Here is a 16229-nt window from a genome sequence, read left to right as displayed (position 1 = left end):
GCTCCGTCTCTCTCCCTCTCTCTCCCTCTCCGCCCCCCACCGCTTCTCGAGCTCTCCCCCCCCACCCACTTTTTCTACTCTCCCCTCCTCCCTCCCCTGGACTCCCAGTCCTGCCCCCACCCCGGGGCCCGAGGAGAGCCTTACAGGTTGTCAATGAAACACGGAATTATTTCCTTTGATGGCTTAGATAATAGTAGGAGCCAAAGCGATGAGTGAGGTCGGCTGAAGCCAATGCGGTCCTGCCCGGGCCTGGAGAGCCAATCGCAGGAGCAGAGGGCGGGGCGTCGGCGCCCGCAGACAATTGCTAAGTGCCTCGCCTGCACAGTCGGGCCGCGCCGCCGAAGGGTCTGGTCGCCGAGCCGGGAAGGCGCAGGCGTCAGGAGCTCCCCGGCCGCGTCCTCCGCCGCTCGCAGGGCACGAGCCGCCGCCGGCCCTCCGGCCCTCCGGCCCGCCGAGAAGGTACTCCCGCCTGCGCCCCGGGGGGGGCTGCCCCTGCTGCCGTCCCCAGCGGCCGGCGGGGGAGCACAGGTAGAGGAATTGCAGAAAGAAGAGAAAAGTTTAGGGCAGGAGACGTGGCAAAGGTGGGAGACCGCCGTCTTTTGTCGGGATGGGAACAAGCTGACAATTTGGAAAACTTCTGCGCTGCCGGGAACTGGCTTTGTTTACTACTCTCCCAATTAGCCGCACTCAGGTCTGTGCAAATAGGACCGGTCAGGGGCCAGGGTGACTGCGCGGCCGGGGTGTGAATTCAGGGTCGTGGGGCGAAGGGAGTGGGACCCCTGGATGCGCGGCTTCCGGGCGGACCCATCGTTGCGAGGCTGGTGCCGAGACACAGGATTGGTTGGTTGGGTTTTGTGCCGTAGGGTCTGCCCCTTTCCATTACCTTGACCTGCCTTCCCCTAACTCCGTGACCTTCAACTTGGGTCCTTCCTCAAACTTCTGTCTCCTCCCGCCCTCCCACCCTTTGCCTGCTCTGTCTCTGTTCCTTATATTGGTGGAAAAAGAAATTTCCTGGGGGTGTGGGTGGCTGTCCTGTTTGACCTGATGGGCACCCGTGTGACACACAACTTGGTGAGAAACCAACGGGAAACAGTTCTCAGAGGAAGAGAAATTACTTAATTGATTAGCTCCCGAAAACCCGAAGACTTTCCAGGCTTGGTGTGTCCTGAAGTAAAGGGGGTGAAGCTCAACGGATCCCCTGTGAAGGTTACACCCTTATCAGAGAAGGGCTGTCCAGGGCAGACAGGCCAGTGGCTCTAAAGGGTGGAGGCTGGTGGGAGGGGCAGACTCCTAGGAGCTGCCTCCGCAGGTGCGCAGGTAGGTCCCTGCCCCAGAGGGTGCTGGAGCCACCATCTACCCTGTTTCTGATCATCGCTCTTCAAGCAAAAAAGCTCACCACGGTCAGCAGGTCAGCAGCTGGTTTGGCCTCGAAACACCCTTGTGCATTCTAAATTGTGAGACCGCAAGGGCCTCCCTTGCTCTGAGACCCGCTTTTGGGTCCCGGGCAAACTCCTTTCCCTGGGCTTCTGCAAGTGAGAGGTGTTAGGTAGGCCCCCTAGGAAGCAAGGTCCCCATGGAGAGGAAGGTGATGTGCTTGGTCTTGAACTTCCTGCTTTGGCGCAGGCAGCTCCTATTCGAATGCCCTACAGCACTTCACCAGGTGTGTCCTCTGACCTGCGGGATGCTCTGAAGCTGCCAGTCCGGGTCTGATCTTACAAGTCTCAGGGGCTTTGGGCAGGTCAGGTGAATGGCCTCACCCCAATCTCTCTCCTAGACCTGAAGCTGGGGAGTTTGATTCCCAGTCTTGGCGAGAAGTGAACATCCTGGGAGGGAACCTCTAGCAACCCCTTGTCCCTATGACATCCTTCCTGCCGAGGTGCCGGTGACATTCACCCTTCTCTGGCTTCACACATCACTTTCAGCTTTTAATTCTTCTTTAACTGCCACAACAGGTCCTCCAGCTCCTTTATGCAGCTATTTTGGGTGGGAGTCCTTATTGTCGGAGCTCTCCTCACAATGGTTAAAAAACAGCTGCCTGACTTTTTTTTTTTTTTTTTTTGGTCAGGATACAGTCAGCTTTCTCTTCTGCACATGTCTGACAGTAAACAAAACAAACTTGCAGCCCTGCAAATTATGCCTTTGTGTTTGGGAGCCCGGAGTGGACACTGAGCTTTTTGTCTGCCATTGGGGCATATTTGGCCACACACCTTCTCTCCTGTGGTCTTTCTAGGGCAGGTGACCCCAGAGAGCCCAGGAGAGGAGGTCCCCAGTGAGTGGAGGGAGTTGGAGAGGGGGCCCTGTTTGGTTTTCCAGAAGGTAGTAATGAAACCAGAAAATGCTTTTGAGTTTCTGGGGTGCCTTGAACCAAAAACCGGTAGTGAAAATTGAGGGTCCTTTCAATTGATGCTGATCTGCTAGATTTCTATCATGATAGAGGACATTCAAAGTAAGGCTTTTAAACCAGCTCCTGAATGGTGACTCATGCCGGGAGAGGAAAAAGGCAGGGTGGGGGGAGGGAGCAGAGGGAGCAAGTGGGACACACTGGAGCCCTCTCCTTGTCTTCTCTCTCCTCCCCATTCCTTTTCCTTGGAGTTCCCCATTTGGAACAAAGATTGTTAAAATAACAACTCTAGACTAAAAAAAGGATAATCGGAGCTGAAGAATAATTGATGACATGCAAAACACCATCATTGCCACTTCACCTTGGATGGGGCATGAAATCCAGGATCCAGCCCCACTGCTGTGATCCACTTTGGAGAATTCAGTCCCTGGCGTTAGGCTGATTGGTTCCTTGTGAAGCATGGCACCTGTTTATGTGGGAAGGGACTGATTGCTGCTCAGAAAATTAAATTTGTTACTCGTCATGTCATCAAACATGGTAGCTTTAGCCAGGACCCTGGACAAGCACGATCCTTAGATCTGCATTTTCTCTTCTCCCTGGTTGGGCAACTAGGCTTTCTCTCTTTTAACTACTATGCTGAGCAGGCATTGCCCCTTTCTGCCTTCATACAAGCCCTGGGTGACTTACCTGGCAAGTAGAAGTCCCTTCCTTACTTTTCTGTTCCTCTTTCCTGTCATTCCTTTGCATCATAAACACATCAGTTAACAATCTCTTTGCCAATCTACTTTGATCTCACCATTTTGTGCCAATATTGCTATTAAAGAAAACTGTCCTCTGAGAATAGGGTTGAAAACATGAAATTTTTTTTTTGAAAAAAAAATTTTTTATCAGAGTCCTTCTTTTTTTTTTAAAATTTATTTATTTATGATAGTCAGAGAGAGAGAGAGAGAGAGAGAGAGAGAGAGAGAGGCAGAGACACAGGCAGAGGGAGAAGCAGGCTCCATGCACCGGGAGCCCGATATGGGATTCGATCCCGGGTCTCCAGGATCGCGCCCTGAGCCACAGGCAGGCGCCAAACCGCTGCGCCACCCAGGGATCCCTATCAGAGTCCTTCTATTTTAAAATTTAATTTTGGGGTTTTGGGGAGATCAAATGAACATGTTTATCGTGTCAGGTGTTTTTAAGTGCCATTGAGACCTTTTCTTTCTTCTTGGGTGGATGCTTGTGAACTCCCTAGTTATTTGGGGGGGGGTGTCTGGAGGTTTGAAATAGTCTGGACTATCCCCTGAAAGGTGAAGAGATTCGAGTATGATGCTTCTCTTTATTCACCACAGGGGTGAAGGCTGTTTTGAAATGTAGGCTCTGAAATGTGCTCATCACACAAGGTTATTTCCCCCTTAATTCTTTGCTTAGGGAAATTTCATACCCTAAATTATTAGTAAATAGTTCACTTGACTTACTTTTCCTTACACCCACATGCCTCCTTCCTCCCTGTCCACTCGGGAGCTATTGCATGCTGAACGATCTTACTTAAAATCTGATATATGCCTTTCTTTCTTTCTTCCCTTCTGATTCTTCCTTCCTGTCACTTAAGGGCACCCTAGAGGTTGAGATTTAATTTTAGACACCCTGCTCACCTCACTTCTCCAACAGTTAACCAGGGGAAGTCAAGAATTCTGGGATGCACCTGGAGTTGCCCTGCAGGAGCAGTGAAGCAAGACTTCACCGTGTTCTGTTCCACACAGACCTCACCAGAGCACCTGGGGTGGTGCGGTGACCCCTCAGGAGGCAGGCAGGGCAGATGGCTCTGAGCACAGGCCTGTTAGATGCACGGGGACTCCATCGGGTAGGACCCTCGCTGCTCCACTGTCTTGACACTTGCCTGCCATCGGCCCTCATGCACAGGACTGACCTTAGACACAGTAGCCAGCAGGGAAATGTGCCTGTCATTCTCCCAGTTCCTTTGTTCTTTGTTCTCTTCTCACCTCTAAATCTCCATAGCAAGAGTTAGAAAGGATCAAATCTACTTATTCATACTAAGGTGTAAGGAGTGTTGCCACTGACTGTGGTGTTTGAGTTCCTAATGAAAATTCGAGCCATTCATGGTGGAGTTGCAGACTTCTGCCTCGGATTCAGGATTCAGAAGATGGAGTTTGGGTAGGGGAGTGCCTGGGCAGTGGTGGGCTTTTGCTTTTCAGTGAAGGCTGGTCCTGCTCTTGCCGCATCAAGGACATGCTGCAGCTGCTCAGGGCAATGCGCCGGCAATATCTGGCGTCTAGCACCTGGAGTCCGATCCCTCAGACTTGACCTTGGGCACTGCACTTACTCGTGTGTTCTGACCTTAGTGTCTTCATATATAAAGCCAGGGGCTTGGATTATGTTCTCATCGATCTCTTTCTGCCCTGCCCTTCTCTCTGGATGTTGCCTCTGGAGTCCTAGATCCAGCTGGGCACGATAGAACTCCAGAAGGACTCGGAGCTTATGGAGCCTACTCCAATGCGGGCCACGGAGCTCAGTGATGCTCAGAGCTAGAATCCGTAAAGGCAGGTCAGAGGGATGGTGGATGCTCTGCCACAAGAAAAATAGGCTGAGGGGTGATGTAATAACTGGTTTTGGTTTAGGAGGGGATGTTATATGGAGGATGGCGACCAGCTGTTCTCCATCTCCAGTAGGATTGAACGAGAGAAAATAGACAGAAATTGCAGCAGATGGACTTAGATTAGGTATGAGGAAGAATTTTCCGTCAGCAAGAGTTGTTAAAAAGGGAAGGTTGTAGAGCCTCCGTGATGATCTTTAGGAAATGGATAAGCAGAAGATTCAGCTGGAGGAGGAGGCGGAGCGCTGAGAGGAGACTGTGGGAGGGGCTGTCTGGTCCAGGAATCCTGGCCCTTTCCTGGGACAGCCCTTTGTGGCTTCTCAGAAACCTCACCCCTGTTCTGGGGCTATCAGAGTGACTGGGAGCCAAAGTTCCTGGGACAGCAGGAAGGGGTGTAGGCATCCTGCATGGCCCCCTCCCCGCATACTGCCTCACCCGGCAGGGCCTGTCTGCTGCGTGAGGCCCTCCCTTTAAGTCTAATCTCTCATTTCCAGATGTGGCAAAGAGGCCCAGAGACGCAGAGGGCCTTGGTGTCCTCACACCCTGACCAGATGGCAGAGACAGGACCGGAATCAAGGTCCTCTATCCTTTGAGTCAGTGTTATTTGCTTTGTAGCTCATTTTTTCTCCAGCTTCCAAATTGAATAGACCATTTACTTTTTCTGGGCTCCTAATTTTTCTCTAACCAAATGGTGGAGACAGGGACACGTGCATTTGAGCAGTGTTTATTGAGTGCCCTGTACTAGCACCATATACCGGGCTCCACCTCCCCTGATTCATACAGCAGGCTCTTCAGCCTCAGTGATTGGGAAGGGCTGCTGCAAGGGCCAGGGCTGGCGGAGTGCCTGCCAGAAATTGGAGCAGAAAAGATTGGATGGGGTATAGTGGGAGGAGCAGCAGGAGGTGTGATGTGAGAAATATTATTTAATCTGAATCTTGAGGAGCTGAGAGACTTGAGCCATGTAGTTCTAGCATCTTGTTGGATAAATGAAATGAGATGTCCGAGGCAAGCACAGGATCTGGATGAGGCCCTGAAATCACCCATTACCTGGGCAAAACAAAACAGAATTTGGAATTTTCATTCAGCTTCTCACTTCTGAGAGAAGCCTCTACAATGTGGGGCTGTAATGCCACATTCCTTTCAGCCAGACTTGATTCTGTTACCGGGCAGACGCACCTCCTGGGCTCGCTTGGAGCCCTGTGGGTGGTGGGGAGCCTTCGGGGAGGCCCCAGGAAGGTGCACACTGTGGCCAGGGGCTGGGCTATCTTGGGGCCTGGAGGCTGGCTCCCTGGGGGGCCAGGGGAACAGTGGGGTGCTGCTGTCTGGCTGGCAGCCCTGGGATGAAAACTCCCTCACACTCTTGAGAATGAGGCAGAGGCTGTGCCGGCTTTGCCTTGCAGGGGTTTGAGCCAGGTAGGGAGCAAGATGAGTTGGTGAGCTGAGCACCACCCGATAAATTCCTAATGAAGCGCATGTGTGTAGTCGCTGAGTGAAAGGGAAAGCGCCAGGGCAGTCCCACTGCGGGGCTAGCTCGAGGCTGGCAGGGGCTGCCCAGTACCCCGTCTCTGTGCCCAGTGCTGAGGGCGGCCCTGGGGACTCCATCGGAAACGGGACAGGTGGGGTCCCTGTCCAGCCGGACCCTGTCTAGGGAAGAGTGTCGGCTCCGGGGGCAGCCAGGTGGGTGGGTATCTGAGGAGCCCAGGGGAAGAGCACCCCATGGGCACAGGGGGCTGGGCTGCCTGGATTGTGAGACAGGCTTGGAGGGTGGAGGGGTTTGGGTAAACTGAGGGGGGGGGCGGGCAGCCCAGGAAAGGACAGAAAGGACTGCTGAGCCTGTCCTGGAAGGTGAAAGAGCCCAGGTCCCTAGAGAGGACCTCGAGGAAACAGATGTGCAAGCTCACCTGGGGCAGCCTCGTGTCAACCCTGCTGCCACTGTTCCTCTCCATGCAGCAGGACGCTCAGCTGGCTTCACACGCCTGCCTGGGACTTCAGCGGCACAGACCGCGCTAGGACACAGTCAGGTGTGGTGGGCACGGTGGTCGTACATCCTAGAATGCAGGGCACACACAGTTCCTCTTGCTTAGTATGGCCAGAGGGGGCCTCTTGGAGAGAGCAGCACCTGACAGAGACCTGAGAACTAAATAAGATCCACCCCCTCTCCCCGCCCAGGTGGATCGGGAGGGGCAGGAAGGAGGGCAGCCGCCCTGGCAGGCCTCAGAAGCTTGAAGCAGTGCAGTGTGTCAGAGCACTATGAGTAATACTTGGGTGTTGCTGCGTCTGAGCACATGAGGTATGTTTTTGGGGGGTGCGGGAGAGAGAGGGGGTGGGAGTGTACCCAGGTAGGGAAGGACCAGCTGGCCAAATGGAGGAGCAGAAGGGTTTTAGGTAGGAAAAGGCAGTCACATTTGCATTTAGGACAAACGAGTGGTGAGGAATGGTGGGTGGCAGTGAGGTCTGGGGGGGCCAGCCTGGGATATGGAGGCTGGTCCTGAAGTAATTTGCTGCCATCCAGGTGAGCAGTGATGAGGGCCTGAAGAAGACCCTGGCAACGGAAGGGGAGAAGGAGACAGCACCAAAGGGTGATGCTTTGACTTCCTAAGTTATCCTCAATTGGGCAAAAATGAGGAGGAATTTTTCATCTTCTGGAGAAGCTGACAGGTGACAAGGAAAAGTCATACCGGTGGATGAGAGACAGAGAGCAGTGCCCCCCACTGAAGACAGGATGGGGGCAAATGGGTTTCAGTCACAGGAAAAGGATATAAGCTAGACATTAGCATTAATGCCTTAATGGAGCGATTGTTAAACACGAGGACAGGATCAGCAAGGATGGCTATGAACTAATTCTCTTCCCCATGGAGTATTAAAAAAATCAGTCTGTCTCCTGATGGAAAAGTAGGCAGAGGATGTCAATAGTTCAAACAAAGAGAAAAAGCATGCAAATGTCCAGAAAAAGGTGTACAAGCATACAACCTCTGTAATAATTAGAACATTGCATTAGAAACAAGATATCATTATCCACCTACCAGATGAGCAAAAATGAAAACGATACACCCTGTGTTGATATGAATGCCGGGATGCGGACATTTGCAGACTTAGCTGGTGGGAAGATCATTTGCAAACACGAGAGACATGTCTCAAAAATATACCCTCTAAACCAGCAAGCAATTCCTCTTCTAGGAATTTATCCTACGGAAATAATCAGAGCTGTGCAAAATAGTTCTAATCAAGGATATTCCTTTCAGCATTATTCATTATAACAAAACATTGTATGGGGGGATTAATTAAATCTAATATGGCTCATCCATCAAATGGAAAGCAGGGAAGCTATTAAAAGTACATTGATAATATATAAGAATATGAGAAATTGCTAATAACATATATTAAGTGAATACAGGTTTAAAAGTAAATAGAGTAGAAATACAATTTTGTAAAAAAAATGCATACGGTCATGAAAAATAGAACGGAATATGATAAAGCAGAGTGATAATGGTGGTTATCTCTTGTTTTAGGAAACACCTGATTCTTTTATTAAAATTTTCTCTGTTTTCCAAATATTTTACAGCGAATGTATTGTTTACACATCAGAAAAACATGCTCTTTAAATCGGTTATTCAAACCATAAATGTGAGCAGGGACTATACATGTAGCGACGTGTCAGGCGCTGTGGGGCTCCTTAAACTTCATGAGGCAGCCGCCTAGGTGCATTGGGTGAGGTCAGCCAGGTGCACCCCAGGAAGTGCAGCATGGGCTACCCTGCTCAAAGTTGGCTGCAGAGTTTGCAGGTGCAGGATCTCTGTGCCAGGAATGGTGACCACGGGCAGTGACGACCTTGCTCCCTCCTCCTCCCCCCTCTCCTTTCCACACACATCCCCAGCCTTGTCCCTTATGGCGTTCAGACCTCACTTAGCCTTTAGATGGTGCATTTACGTGCTTCACACACACCTGTAGATGCCCTAAGTGGAGAGGTTGAAGCTCAGAGAGGTTCTGACTTGGTCAGGGTCAGGGTCACAGATCTAGTGAGTGGCAGAGATCGGGGACAAGGAACGTGGGCATCAGAGCCTAGAGTGGGCTGTTGTGTAGAGCTTCCTTTTTTTTTTAAGGTTTTATTTATTTATTTATTCATGAGAGAGAGAGAGAGAGAGAGAGGCAGAGACAAAGGCAGAGGGAGAAGCAGGCTCCATGCAGGGAGCCTGACGTGGGACTAGATCCCGGGACTCTGGGATCATCCCCTGGGCCGAAGGCAGGGGCTAAACCGCTGAGCCACCCAGGGATCCCCAGAGCTTCTGGTGCTAGTGAGGACAGCTGGCAGGTTTCCAGCAGGAAGGTGTGGAGCTACCTTCCCAGAAGCCATGCCTTATGCTTAATTCACTTATTAAGATTGAGGGAATGCACCGACAGCTCCCGACAGCTGTCATATTTAGAGGAGTGACTTTGGGTGCGGAGGGTCTCCAGCGGTGCCCTCCTGGTTTTGCTTCCTGACATAGTGCCTCATTTGTGGCTGGTTTTCCAGAGTGCTTTTGCTTCCCGTGGTGCTTTCCTTTGTTGCATAGACTCCGGGCAGCCTGAGAGTCTCGCCTTCCGTGCAAGTCACAGCTGGCTGGCTCCGTGGTGTGTCCAGGCTATGTGGGGGCTCTGAGGCACTTTCCTTCAGTGGGGCAGGTGGCCGCTCTGAGGGGCACATCCTTGGGCTTTCACAGGCTCCACCGGGAAAAGTGGAGAGGCCTGCAGGAAAGTCGGCCTGGATGAGGAGTGGTGTGGGCCGCGTGGCTGATTTGCTGCTCTGTTTATTTTAATACTAACGCACATGTGTATGGTGTTTTGTATTTGCAAGCCTCAGAGGTGGATGGGGCAGGCATCTTTATCCCCATTGTGCACAGGAGGAAAGTGATACTCGGAAAGGCAAACCCCCTTGCCTCAGGTCGTATGGGCAGTAGGCAGAAGAGCCAGCATGGAACAAACCAGATTTTCTGCCCGCAGACACCACCCTACCTTGTAATCAACAGGGGCTTCTTGGGGCCACCTGTGTGGCCCTGGCAGGTTCTTGATGAGTTAGTTGACACTAGCACACATTGAGGTGATGTCTGGAACACGGGTGCATTCAGCTGAGTCCTGCGGTGAGGCCGAATCCAGGAAGTGTTGAAAAAAGTGGATGCCAGTGAGAGAATCTGGTCACAGAAGGCTCTGGAGGCATGGGGTCCTAAGCTGTGAAGGATGAGGCTGATTTGGATGGAGGAAGGATCTTCTTGGTGTTAGTGGCGATCCAGAGCCAAGAGCTAGCATGCAATATGGGGGGCCACAGAGGGGTCCTGTGGTCGGTCAGGAACTGATGGGAGAGGTGCCTTGCATGTCCCCTACACCAGGCTTTGCTTTGATTTCAGAATCGCTCGCTCCTGTGTAATAAGCTCGGGCCATGCTGCTGGGAGGGGTGAGGGAATGGGTTGGGGTTCTCCTGAGGAGTCCCTCCTTTTTTTTTTTTTTTAAGATTTTATTTATTTATTCATGAGAGACACACATAGAGAGAGAGGCAGAGACACAGGCAGAGGGAGAAGCAGGCTCCATTCAGGGAGCCTGACATGGGACTCGATCCCGGGACTCTAGGATCACTCCCTGGGCCGAAGGCAGTGCTAAACCGCTGAGCCACCCAGGGATCCCCAGAGTCCCCCCCTTCTTGCTGCCTGTCTTGGCTTTGCTCCTGCAGAAAGTGACGTTGCCCTGTAGGGTCCCAGAAGACAGGAAGGGGTGTTGGGATGCCAGCCCTCCCCTGCCTGCCTGGAACTTAGGGTCTTCAGAATGTGAGGAGAGGAAGGAAAAGTTATGAGCCAAAAGGAAAAGAAAGAATAAGAGAGTAGAATGGGGAGTAGGTAGGGAACTCAAGAGGGATGTTTGGAAATGAGAGAGCAACTCCTAGCACACTGAAAAAGCAGAGGCATAACCTCTTTCTAAATTGCAGATTTTTTTTTTTTTTAAGTGTGATGAGGCACAAAAAAGAAGAGGAGAAAGAGTCTGAGACTACCTTTATTTTCAAATTTCTAAACATTTGGTTGTCAGCCTCATTTTACCGAGGAACCTGAGGCATATATGGTATGGGTAACACAGCTGGTGAGTGGGGGATTGCAGCCTGGTGCTGTCCCTGTGCCATGCCCTGTGGCTCCCCCTTTCCAGGTTCCGGCCTGCTGACTGAGGTAGGGGGTGCTACAGGAGAGTAGGAATGGGGCTCCCTCTGTCTCCAGAGCAGCCCCTTGTCTAATTCTCCATCCTGCCTCCTAACGTCCTGCAGGAGGCTCTGCAGACAGGTATGGGGAGTAGCTGGTGGGCAGGCCCCTTGTTGCTGGGGACCAGGTTACTTGTCCATTCCCTGGGACAGGTTGGTGAGGGATGCTATAGGCTATAGGGCTGGGAGAGCTTGAGGGTGGCCCTGCTCTTTGATTTCATCATGATGGAAGTGATGGGCTTCTCTTCCTCATCCTTCAGTTTTCTGAACAGGGATGTGAGTTTTTGAAATGTTATGTGCTCATTTATTCATTGCTCAAAGTATTGATAATTGGTCATCACAGTTCTAAGATTTTAGGATGCAGTAGTGGACAAAACTGACCCAGTCCCCATCCTCCCAGAGATGATATTCCAGTGAGGGGAGACAGACAGCAAACAAATAAATCAATATGTAGGAAGGCCAATATGTGAAATGGGGAAAAATAAAGCAGAGCAAGGCAATGGGGAGAGTGTGTGGAGAGGGTGTGTCCAGCAGGGTCTCAGTGAGAGAGTAACACTGGAGCAGAGACCCAGGGCTGTGGAGGGTGAACCATGCGGATGTTTGGGGTAAGGGCATTCCAGGCCAGGAGAGGCCCTGAAGCCGGAGACATTTGTGGTGTCAGATGTAGTCATGAGGCCAAGCGGGGCTTCATCAAATCCTTGGTACCTTTTTAGTAAAGGGGTAACAGGGTGTATGATTTAAACAGATCACTCAGGCTACCTGTTGCATACCCTGAGGGCACTGCAGGAGAGTCATATGAAGGCAATGATCCTGGTGGAGGGGGCTGGGGGTGGTGGTGGCTTGGATTAGTGTTAACAGTGGGGGTGTGTGGGACAGTCAGATTTTGGATATATTTTAAAGGTAGAACCAGTGGGATTTCATGATAGATTGAATGTAGGGTTTGAGAGAAAGAGGGTTCAAAGATGAATTCCGAGGCTTTTGGCATGAGATAGAAAAGTCTGGGGAAGGAATAAATTGGAGGAAACAGGAGGTGTGAATTTTGTTTGGGGAGATATTAGACATCTACATGAAATGCCTGCTAGTCAATTGGGTTATAAGTCTAGAGTTCAGAGATGACGTTGAGAAGACGTTTATGCTAGAGAAAAATCTTGGGAGCTGTGAGTGTATTGATAATATTTAAAGTATGGGGTCAGATGAGGTAACCTCAAGAGTGAGTAGAGAGAGGAGGTACAAAGACTGAATTCTGGCAACCTCAGGACTTGTAGATCTAGAAGAGGAATTGGTGAACTTTTTGTTGAAAAGCCAGATATAGTAAACATTTTAAACTTTCCTCACAAAAGCAGCCAGAGACAACATGTAAATGTTCGAGTGTGGCTGGGTTCAGTAAAACTTTCTTTACAGAATCAGGCAGCTGGCCAGTGGGCCTTGTTTGCTGGCCTTTGTTCTAAGATGTGAAGATGAACCAGCAAAGGAGACTGAGGAGCGGCCCCTGAGATAAGGTTGCCTCAGAAACTAAGTGAAGCATCGAGAAGGAGGGTGTGATCAGCAGATCACATAGTGCTGGTGTGTGACGAAGGTGTGGATTGAGAACCAAACATTAACAGGAAGGCCGCCAGCGAGCTGCTGGTGTGTGAGGTGAGGGCCTTGGTGGAGGGGTTGGTGGAGAGGTGTTGGAGATAGCTTGTGTAAACAATCTATGGAGGAGTGGGGTGTGTGTGCTTGAAATGGGGAAAATCCCGGGATGTGTGTGTATGGCGGAAACAGTCCAGTCAAGAGCACAAAGGTGATGCAGGAGAAGCAGGTGAGAACTGCCGCAGCCCTGGTCTGGAAGGAGGGAGGGAGGGAGGGAGGGAGGGAGGGAGGGGCTCGGATCCAGAATGAGGTAGGGGTGGCTTGGCTGGCAGTGTGGACAGCCAGGGGAGGGAAGGGCAGCCATGGTCACAAGGCAGTTGGGTGGGTGGGTGGGTAGGGGTGTTGTGGGATGGGTGGCGGCCAGAGTGGGGACTCTCTCCTGTTGCTTCATTTTCTCAATGACTGGGAAGGAAGATCAAGAGCTCTGATGTGGGGAGGGGACCTTGGGCAAGGGCTGTGGAGACAGATGCCCCCTGAGCGAAGGAGGAGGGGATCGGGAGATAAGGACAGAGGGTCTGAGTTTCTAAATCAAAATTAAAAGGTTTGTGCCGATGCTACCACTTGAGCTTCCCACTGTAATAGGGCCCCTGTAAATTCTGAAGAATTATGACTGAATTAATAAGGCCAAGATGAGGGTGTGGATTCAAAGTCCTCAAAAAATAGTCTCAGATTCCTGCAGACCTGGAGCTGCCTACCCAGGTGGCTCTTGTGTGGCTGTATTTTTTTGTTAATTGAGCTATAAGTGACATAACATTGTATTAGTTTCAGGTGTACAACGTAATGATTTGATATATGAATATACTGCAGCATGATCACCACAGTAAGTCTAGTTAAATCCATCACTATGCATAGTTACTTTTTTTTTTTTTTTTTGGTACGATTGTATTTTGAGGAAATGGACTTGCTCACTGGAATTACAATCCCTCCTCTGAGATCAGACAGTTGTGCTAGGTGAGAGAGACCACTGGCCTGGGGTTGGGCCGGTTAGGGAAGGCCCACTGCATTTTTCTCTCTCTTCTCCTAAAACTTTTTTTTATTTGAGACTCCTTACTTATTTTTTTACATCTTTTCTGAGGCAGGAGAGAGGAGGGAATGGGAGGAAGATTCCTCTCCCTGATTTTACCTAATATTGTCCTGGAGAGAGAAGGGACCTACCCTTCTGAATGTGGGGTGAAACCCATAAAGTGGGGGCCAAACCCTTTGGTGTCTTCCTCTCTGATGCCCGAGGACAAAGGGAGGAAAGATGGAGAGGCCGCCTCCTGGAGAAGTCCCTACAGTTTGGGAAGAGGGACCTGTTCATATAGACTGGGAAGAAGTAGAACACCTCCTTAGTTGTAGTTAGAGGCCTGTAGGGAGAAAGCAAGCAAAATGGGCCAGGGAACAAGTTGGATTGGTAGAAGGACACTGAGTTGGTGGCTTTAGGAAAGAGAACAATGCATGATGAGAGATGCAGCAGAGAAGCTGAGCAGATGCTGACCTTGGAGACTGCGTTGGGTCTGCGATGCACCATCAATGCGGCCCCAGGAGGGACGTGACCTTGCACAAAACCCGTGTGTATAGGATATGTGACTATACCAGGCCCCTCCGTGCTTTGGAGAGGATGCTCTTCTTCTTGGATGGCAGGGGGTCCCAAAACCTGTGCTCACTTAGGGAACGAGGTTGTTTGTGGGAGCGATAACGGCAGTAAGGAGTTTGTGTTTCGGGGCTACCAGGCAGGAGGACACATCCAACTTTTCTCCGGAAAAAATCTTAAAAAAAAATCTTAAAAAAAAAAATCTTATTTCCGGTGGTCTTTCTGAGATGAAGCAGAGAAAATGGAAGTGCAGAGGTGTAAGGACCCGGAGTTTATCCAAACCCAAGTTATCTCCACAGGCCTGGCTCAGAGAGTCCATGTGGCTGCTCCAAACCTTTGTTTCCCCAGCTCTCAAATACCTGGTGATACCCATCTCACAGATTTGTTGTAGGGATTAAGTGGAGTACTGGCTAAAAAGTATCCAGCGTAATGCCTATAACATAGCAAGTGTGCAAGAATCTGTAGGAATACAGGGTGACAACGGTGCAAGTGGGAAGGGTGGCTTCTCTTCTAAGGATGGGCCAGGATGGGTCAGGCTCATGGGCTAGGGTGGGCAGGAGCCAGGTCATGGATTCCATGTGGTTCTGTGGCAGTAGCCATCTTAGAGTGATTAGTGAAAAGGTTGGAATACTGTTTCTGAATTTCAGAGCTCAGGAGCTTCTTCTGGAATATTGCTGCTCAAGGTACCAGGGAGGAACAATATAGGATTGCCAAATGGTGCCATGCCTTCAAAAAAGAAATCTTGGGAAACAAACTCTGAAAGCTGCAGGAACCATAATATTCAGAGAGATTTAAAGGGAACCTAAAATCCCTGCAATGCTTAGAACAGCAGGAGCATAGATTTCTCACACTAATCAAGTGATTTGTGGGAAAATCCTATCCATCTCCCTAACCTGAGCTGAATCAAGCAAATGACGGCTGCAAGTTGCGGAGTGAGCTCCGAGGCAGGCGAAAGGCTGGTATACGACCCTGCAGAACTTTCCTGCAGCATGAATTCCAGGCAAGCAGGTAACTAGGTGGTTCCCAAGGAGGGGAGCCCCCTTAGCCAGGTCCCTTTCAGCTGTCCGAGCGGGGCTGTTTGCAGGGTAGGCGGGTGTCTCTGACATGGGAGCTCTCTGTCAGGAGATATTCCTGTCTCTGCATAGGGAGAACACTTCTTGCTCTGCCTCCTACAAGGAAAGGAATGGATGCTCTGATAGGATGCGCCCCTGTGAGGGCTGTGTTTTCATACCCTTGCACGCCATCTGGTTCCATGCGGTTGATATTGAGGATCACTTTTTTGACTGTGAATGTATATTTCTCAGTCTAGGTTTAGTTAAATTCCAGGGCATTCTGAGTAATCTCTAGAGGGCTTAGGTGAAGCCAGTTTAAACTTTTTTGCAACGTAGAGAGGAGACACTTGATGTGTCACACTTGACGTGTGGGGAGATGGGTAGGTGGCTGGGTTGGGCTGAGGAAGGAGAGGTTGGGGGTGATGTGTGAATCTTGGCACAAGCTGATAGTGTCAAAACATCCAAAATGCTGAAGGCTGTTTTTCTACACAGAAAAATAAATTCACTAGAGTTCAGAGAAAGAGAAATACAGTGGCTACAGACACAGAAAAATGTTTGACTCTATGACTAATCAGTAGAGTAGAATGGTTAGGCAGATGGGGTTCTGGAGTCAGGCTCTGGTCCTGGCTCTGAAATTTAGCTGTTTGACCTTGTGAAGGATCATTCATTTGGGCCTCAGTTTCTCCCTCTGTGGCAGGAGGAGGAGAGGGCCTGCCTTGCCAGGATGCCATGTGGCAGTGACGTAAAGTCCGGTTGAGCTCTTACCACTGATAACAGTGCCAATAATAACAATAATAGAAGTGCTAATTAAAATGGAAATGAGA

At 50.5% G+C, this 16229-nt stretch overlaps 1 protein-coding gene across 1 annotated transcript in view; it reads left to right on the top strand.

The window, feature by feature from the left end:
- The first annotated feature begins 378 nt into the window (after positions 1-378).
- ZMAT4 (zinc finger matrin-type 4) overlaps positions 379-16229 on the top strand; it is a 337251-nt gene continuing 321400 nt past the window's right edge. Inside the window, exon 1 of the mRNA XM_055335364.1 lies at positions 379-459. The gene's annotated coding sequence lies outside the window, so the exon portion shown is untranslated. The remainder of the gene's footprint in view (positions 460-16229) is intronic.

This window comes from Nyctereutes procyonoides, unplaced genomic scaffold, assembly GCF_905146905.1.
Source record: "Nyctereutes procyonoides isolate TBG_1078 unplaced genomic scaffold, NYPRO_anot_genome, whole genome shotgun sequence".
NCBI classification, from domain to species: Eukaryota; Metazoa; Chordata; class Mammalia; order Carnivora; family Canidae; genus Nyctereutes; species Nyctereutes procyonoides.
This window is presented reverse-complemented; position numbering and strand designations above follow the sequence as displayed.